Here is a 6,722-nt window from a genome sequence, read left to right as displayed (position 1 = left end):
TTCATATCAGCTGGATGCTTCACTCTCAGCTCTAGCCCTCTGTGGCTATGTCCTTGTCCATGGGCTCAGGTATGCCCAGGTATCACCACACTTTGGATCAACCAGCCCTTCCTCTTCTCTCATCATCAGGTCAACAGGAATCAATGGATCGTGGTTGAACTCAGCCAATGTCTTCATTGCTGCTTTTCCCCCTCTGCCACTCACCAGTTAGACCAATGTGGTCGTCAGCAAGCTTACATGCCTGCTCATGTGTTCCCTTTGAGTTTTGCATCTTAGAGGGGAGTTTGTCCTGAAGGAACTTGATTGCTTGCGATGGCTTCCTGGTGAACAGCTTGCTTATTCTTGTAGTAGCCAGTCATGATGACATTTTTATTTTGGATTTTTCCTGATAGTCTTTCTTTGAAGATGTATCTTCTGTCGCTCTAGCTGTTCCAGGCTTGTCTGTTTGTCCTTGCTAGTGGGAATGTCCCACCTCAGAAGGTTCTAGATGGGATTCAGGATTCCACCTAAGGACCTATACTCTGCACAGGCTTGGCAAGAGGGCTATTTCACTGGGCAAGTTCTAGAATCCCTTTTAGGTATTCTAATCAGTTATAGGCTGAAGATGGGCTTACACATTTTCTGTAATCATGTTTCCCAACATTCCTTTCTATCCCACTCTAGTGTCTATTTTACAGTAGTAGACAAGGGAAACCAATATTCATAAGGCAGTCAAGCATCTTAGTATTTTTCCCCTCTTCAAACTATGCCGAGATCCCTGTATCCCAGAGCCCTGTTGTTCCAAGGTTGAGTATGCATCACTATTTACCTCTGTCTCACTTGGGCCATGCAAACCTGTCTCAGTGTTCCCCTCTCTATCTTGTTCTTCCACCTCCTCCCCCTTCTTGTATTGCCCTCCCCAACACCTGAACTAAAACCCCAACCCCAACCCCACCACTGTGGTTACCTTATATTCCATTAACTTTCCCCTCCATTTAAGATTGCCTATTTTATACTGTAATCTACCTGACCTTCTCACCACCTGGATCTCTGTTCCTAAATGTTTACCTTCTTTCACATTGTAATTGTTTTGATCATATACTGACCTCCTAGATCCTCTGTTCTTATCATTTTATTCTGTTCTTGACTCTTCCATTTGTCAATTGAGTTCAGGGTGATGCTGCCACGTATATCAATCTCTGGTTGTTGTCTATTCTTGTTGGTTCTCAGTCCACAGAACTCCCTTTATGGTGTTTTTCATAGCAAGGTTGGCTTTGGCAAAATCCCTTAACTTCTGTTTATTCTGGAATGTTTTGATTACACCATCATATTTGATTGACAGCTTTGTTGGGTAGAGGATTTTTGGGGTGGCAGTTGTTGTTTTTTTCTTTCAGGGTTTTATATATGTCTCCCATTGACTTCTTGCCTTCATGGTTTCTACTGAGAGACCCAAGCTTAATCTGATTTGCTTGCCTTTGTATGTTACACTTCTCTTTTCCCTAGCTGCTTTCAGGTTTCTGTCCTTATCTTTGATTTTGGAGACCTTCATTATGATGTGTCTTGGTGATTTTCTTTTAGGGTCTATCCTTCCTGGGGTTTGTTGAGCTTCTTGAATGCTTATCTTTTCATTTTTCATGATGATAGGGAAATTTTCTTCCAGAAGCTCTTCAACTATCTCCTCTGTGGACTTGTGTGATTCTTCTTGTTCTGGAATGTCGATAATTCTTAAGTTATTCCTCTTCATATTCTCCAACATGAATCTTAGGCCTTCTTCAGATTTTTTTATCCTTTTTTCTGCTTGCTCTTCTATATTAGTAGTGTTGAGAGATTTATCTTCTAGCTCACTAGTTCTGGCTTCTAACTCTTCAATTCTACTCCTTTGTCCTTTCAGTGTATTGTCCATTTCTGATATCCTAATATTAATCATTTGGACCTCTTTCTTTAGGTTTTGAATTGTTTCCAATACTGTATCTATCTTATTTGATTATTCCTGTAGCACTTTCCTGACTTCTTTATTTTTCTCAACTCCATTGTATAGTATTTTGATACATTTTATAATTATTTTTCTGAATTGCCTCTCAAGAATTTCCAAAGCCTGCCCATCTTCCAGTATGGAGTGCAGGTCTACTTCCGGCTAATTTTCCTCAGTCACTTTATCTCATTTCTGGACATGTGCTGATATGGTCATCTGCTTCTGTTTTTTGGTAGGGGGTGTCAACTTGCTTAGGTACCTCCTCTAGTTACCAGAATGGAGGTGCACAGACAGCGAGATACCAATGAACAGATACAGGGGGAAAAAAGAATGTCTACACCTTTTTCTCTACAGTTCTGTCAGGTGTCTATGGCTGCTCTGATCTTTCCCCCATTTGGTCTCACCCAAGATGGCAACTCTGGGGAGCAGCTGAGCATTTTGGATTAGAAATTACTGGGTTTCTTGCTTCTGCTACAAATTCCCCTAGCTTTAAGCCTTCCAACCTTCTAAATATTCCCTTATATGTGGTTCAGAGTTCTGGCACCATCTCCTGAGCCTGATTTGTCTGGTATTCTGTGTTGTTGCTGACGGAGCTCCTCACTGTACTTCTACCAGATCCACCATCTTGTTTGTTCTCCCATAATGTTCTTCTTAAGAGACCGGTCCCAAAGTATGTGAGAAGAAGTTTCTATCCTTGATTCTAAGGAACATTCTGGTTGGACTTCTTCCAACACAAATTAGTTTGTTCTTCTGGCAGTCAATATAGTATGGTCAATATTTCTCTCAAAGGCTTTCTTTTGTCTTCTGTCTTACATCTTCTTCTGTCTTTCTTTTCCATTGACCAGCTTTTGCCTCCATATGAGGTGATTGAAAAGACCATGGCTTGGATCAGACAAACCTTAGCTTTTAATTTGATATCATTTCTTTATCTCTCTTTAAAGCTCAATCTGTATTGTGAGTACTACAAAAAGCTGAAATGTATGAAGAAGAACATGCATCAGAACTGGATAGAGACTCCTTAACAGCCTATGATTTGTGCATGACACAACATTCCTTGCTTGCTGAAAGTCAAGAGGACTTGAACTACTTACTGAAGAACATCAAAAACTGCAGCCTTCAGTATAGACTACATCTCAACATAAAAGAAAAATCCCCACCAATAAGCAACAGCATGATAAACAGAGAAAAGACTTAAGTTATTAATGATTTCATTTTACTTGGATCCACAATTACTGTCCATGGAAGCAACACTCAAAATATCAAATGATGTATTGCATTAGATAAATCTGCCTCATAAGACCTTTTTGAAGTGTTCAAGAGCAAAGATGCCACTTTGAGGACTAAGGTGCATCTGACCTAAGTCATGGTATTGTTAATTGTCTCAATATGCATGTGAAAGCTGGACAAGAAGGAAGATCTGAGAAGAATCAATGCCTTTGTTGATGTTAATGTTGGAGAAGAATATTAAATATACTTTTGTTGATGCTGGTGAAGAATATTTAATATATCATCAACTGTCAGAACAAACAAATCTGTGTTGGAAGAAGTTCAGCTAGAATGCTCTTTAGAAACAAGGGTGGTGAGATTTTTCACCTACTTTGGACGTGTTATCAGGTGGAGCCAGTCTCTGAAGGACATCATACTTAGTAAAGCAGAGAGTCAGTGAAAAAGATGCAGTCATTGACACAATGACTGTAACAATGGGTTCAAATATAGCAACCATTGAGGAGACAGCAGTATTTCATTCTGTTGGATATCGGATCATTAGGGGTAGGAACCAACCTGACAGCATCTAACAGCAACAAGAACAAGGAGCTAATATCAAGTCTTATATATGACTACAGTACCTAAGACTTGATATAAAGATTTTGTTTGTCATGTTCCATATTCCAGGACTCCCTCTCCACCCTTCCCCTCACCCCCCACAGAAAATTATATTCTACCACATCAGAGAGAAAGACCAAATGCTGCATTTAAATATTTGCTTATTGACTTAAGAAGATCTCAGAAGTGGAAGAAGCCCTTCTTTGTCTTTACCATCAAGGGTTCACAGCAAAGGAAATAAAATGTTGGCTAAATTAACCTGTAGAGAAAAGAATGATTAAACAGAATAGCACTTAAAGCAAAAGGAAAGGCATTGTTTCAGAACTAGTTACAAGGAAAAGAGTTCCCTTGGGCAATGCTTTTGGTATAATAATTTTAAACTTCTAATTAAATACTATGAACCCTAAAGATTCAGTTTGCCTGGAAGTGTTCCAGCTGAAAGAAACCAATACTAATGGGCTTTTCAGCTTCTGACATTGGGTCCAAAACATTTGATGCCAGATGTAGCTGAACTTTTCCTAAGGATTCTAATTTTAAACTGATTTTCCTATTAAAATCAGTGAAGCTAATTTCTGGGGAAATCCAGAATACATTGCACCAAAATGACTGGGATTTTTAAAGGACCAGTAATCTGGAGTCCTGGTGTGGTGCTGTGAGTTAATATGCTGGACTGCAAAGTCAGTTTGAACCGCAAGTTCGTCAGTTCAAGCTCACCAGCCGTTCCTTGGAAACCCTATACAGGGTTGCTATAGGTTGGAACCGACTCAATGGCACTTAACAACAACAACAACAACAATCTGGAGTCCTGGTGTGGCACTGTAGAATAAGCATTGAACAGCTAACCTCAAGGTCTGCCGTTCCAATCCATCAGCTTTTCCTTGGAAACTCTATACTGGATTGCTAGGAGTTGGAACTGACTCAAAGACACTTAGCAACAACAGTTGAATTGTATGCACGCAACTTCCCTCAACCCTTGTAAATCATCAAGTATTTAAGTAAAGAAAGGTGCTGACACTTGAGACTGTATGTTCTAAGCAGACAGTCTTTGATCTACTCTTACTTATTTTGTTCAGACTGTAGTTAATAAATCTAAATTTATCTACAAAGCTTCTTCAACTCAGAAATTTTGACAAGTCTTCCAAAAACAAATCACATTACTTTGAATAGTTTTACACCAAAAATATTCCAGTGTCAAATCCAAACTCCTTGAAAAATAAAAAGATTGCTTTATTAAACTTTGTTTTGGTTGTTGGGCAAAGACAATTTTGTTACTTTTTGATGATTTTGTTATTTTAAAAAATTGAACACTGCTTACCCAGAAATATCTAACTACTTTGAACGTTTCACACACACACACACAAATTACATTGCTATTTGATTTGGAAAGTATTTGCTGGTAAAAGTTTTGTTGTTGTTGCACTGTACAATGCAGAAGATAAATGCTGCTACTCACAACCCAAGCTTGTATTTGACTCCTGGAGGCAGTGAAAAAAGAGAAAAGCAATAAAGGTTTAGATAGTCAGGCCATGTAGGAAATATGTTTAAAAATAGCTCCTAGATAGTGCTGGGTACTCAGTGGGAAACTCAAATATTGATTGATGGGAGTTCACTCTTCCTGGAACCTATGCAGCAAAAGAAACCTTTAGCAAAGACTTAAAATATAAAACAAACGCTAGACAGTAGAGAGTTCAGTGATTATATTGCTCAAACAACATTTATAATTTCATTCCAAATTCAGAATTAAAGGGCTAGAAGTCACTATTGTTAATACTCCAATTCCAATGTTACCATTGAAAATCAAAGGGCCTTAAAATTCTTCAACTGGATAAAGAGAAACTTCACATTCAATTTTTCATTTGTAACAGAATATACAGCTCTGAAGTTGTCCTATTGTGGTGACTTATATTTTGCTGTGATGCTGAAAGTTATGCCACTGTTATTTTACATACCATCAGAGTCACTCATGGTGGACAAGTTTCATCTGAGCTTTCAGACTAAAACAGACTAGCAAGAAGGAGAGGCAGACTGCTTTCAATTGTTTAGCCACTGAAAACCTAATGAATAGCAGTGGAACACTGACAGCACCAGAATATTCAATAGTGAGTGAAACATTATGAATAACACCAGAATATAGTGCCAGAAAATGAACTGGGGATAGAAGACACTCAGAATACAAATAGGGGAGAGTTGCCTCCTCAAAGCAGAGTTGACAGTGATGATGCAAATGGAAAAAATCTTTGGGGCCATTTATTTGTTGACTCCAACTCAAAATAAGGAGAAACATCTATAAACATTCATCAATAGAACATGAAATATAAAAACATGAATCTAGAAAAATTAGAAGTTGTAAAAAATGCAATGGAACATTGATATCCTAGGCTATAGTGAACAGAAATTGCCTGGCCATTTTGAATCTGATAATTTTATGGTCTAAATGTCAGGAGTAGCAAATGAAAAGGAATGGCATCACATTCATTATCATCCAAAACCCCAACCACACATTTTAAGACCTGTCTTGAAGCATAATGCTGTCTATGATAGGATAATATCCACAAGCCTACAAGGAAGACCAGATAATACCACTATGATTCAAATTTACATACCAACCACTAAAACTATTGGTGATGAAATTAAAGAATTCTACAAACTTCTTCAGTCTGAAATTGATCAGACATGCAACCAAGATGTATTGATAATTACTGGTGATTGGAATGTGAAGGTTGGAAACAAACAGGAAAACCAGTAGTTGGAAAATATGGTCTTGGTGATAGGAATGATGCTGGAGATTGCATGATAGAATATAGCAAGACAAATGACTTCATTGAACTCACTCATCTATGCCAAGAAATTTGGAAGACAGATACCTGACAAATTGATTGGAAGAGATCCATATGTGTGCCCATTCATAAGAGATTTGACCCAACTGAATGCAGATATCATTGGACAA

This window comes from Chrysochloris asiatica, unplaced genomic scaffold (assembly GCF_000296735.1).
Source record: "Chrysochloris asiatica unplaced genomic scaffold, ChrAsi1.0 scaffold00077, whole genome shotgun sequence".
Taxonomy (NCBI): domain Eukaryota; kingdom Metazoa; phylum Chordata; class Mammalia; order Afrosoricida; family Chrysochloridae; genus Chrysochloris; species Chrysochloris asiatica.
The sequence above is the reverse complement of the archived record's forward strand: the minus strand, read 5'-3'. Positions refer to the sequence as shown.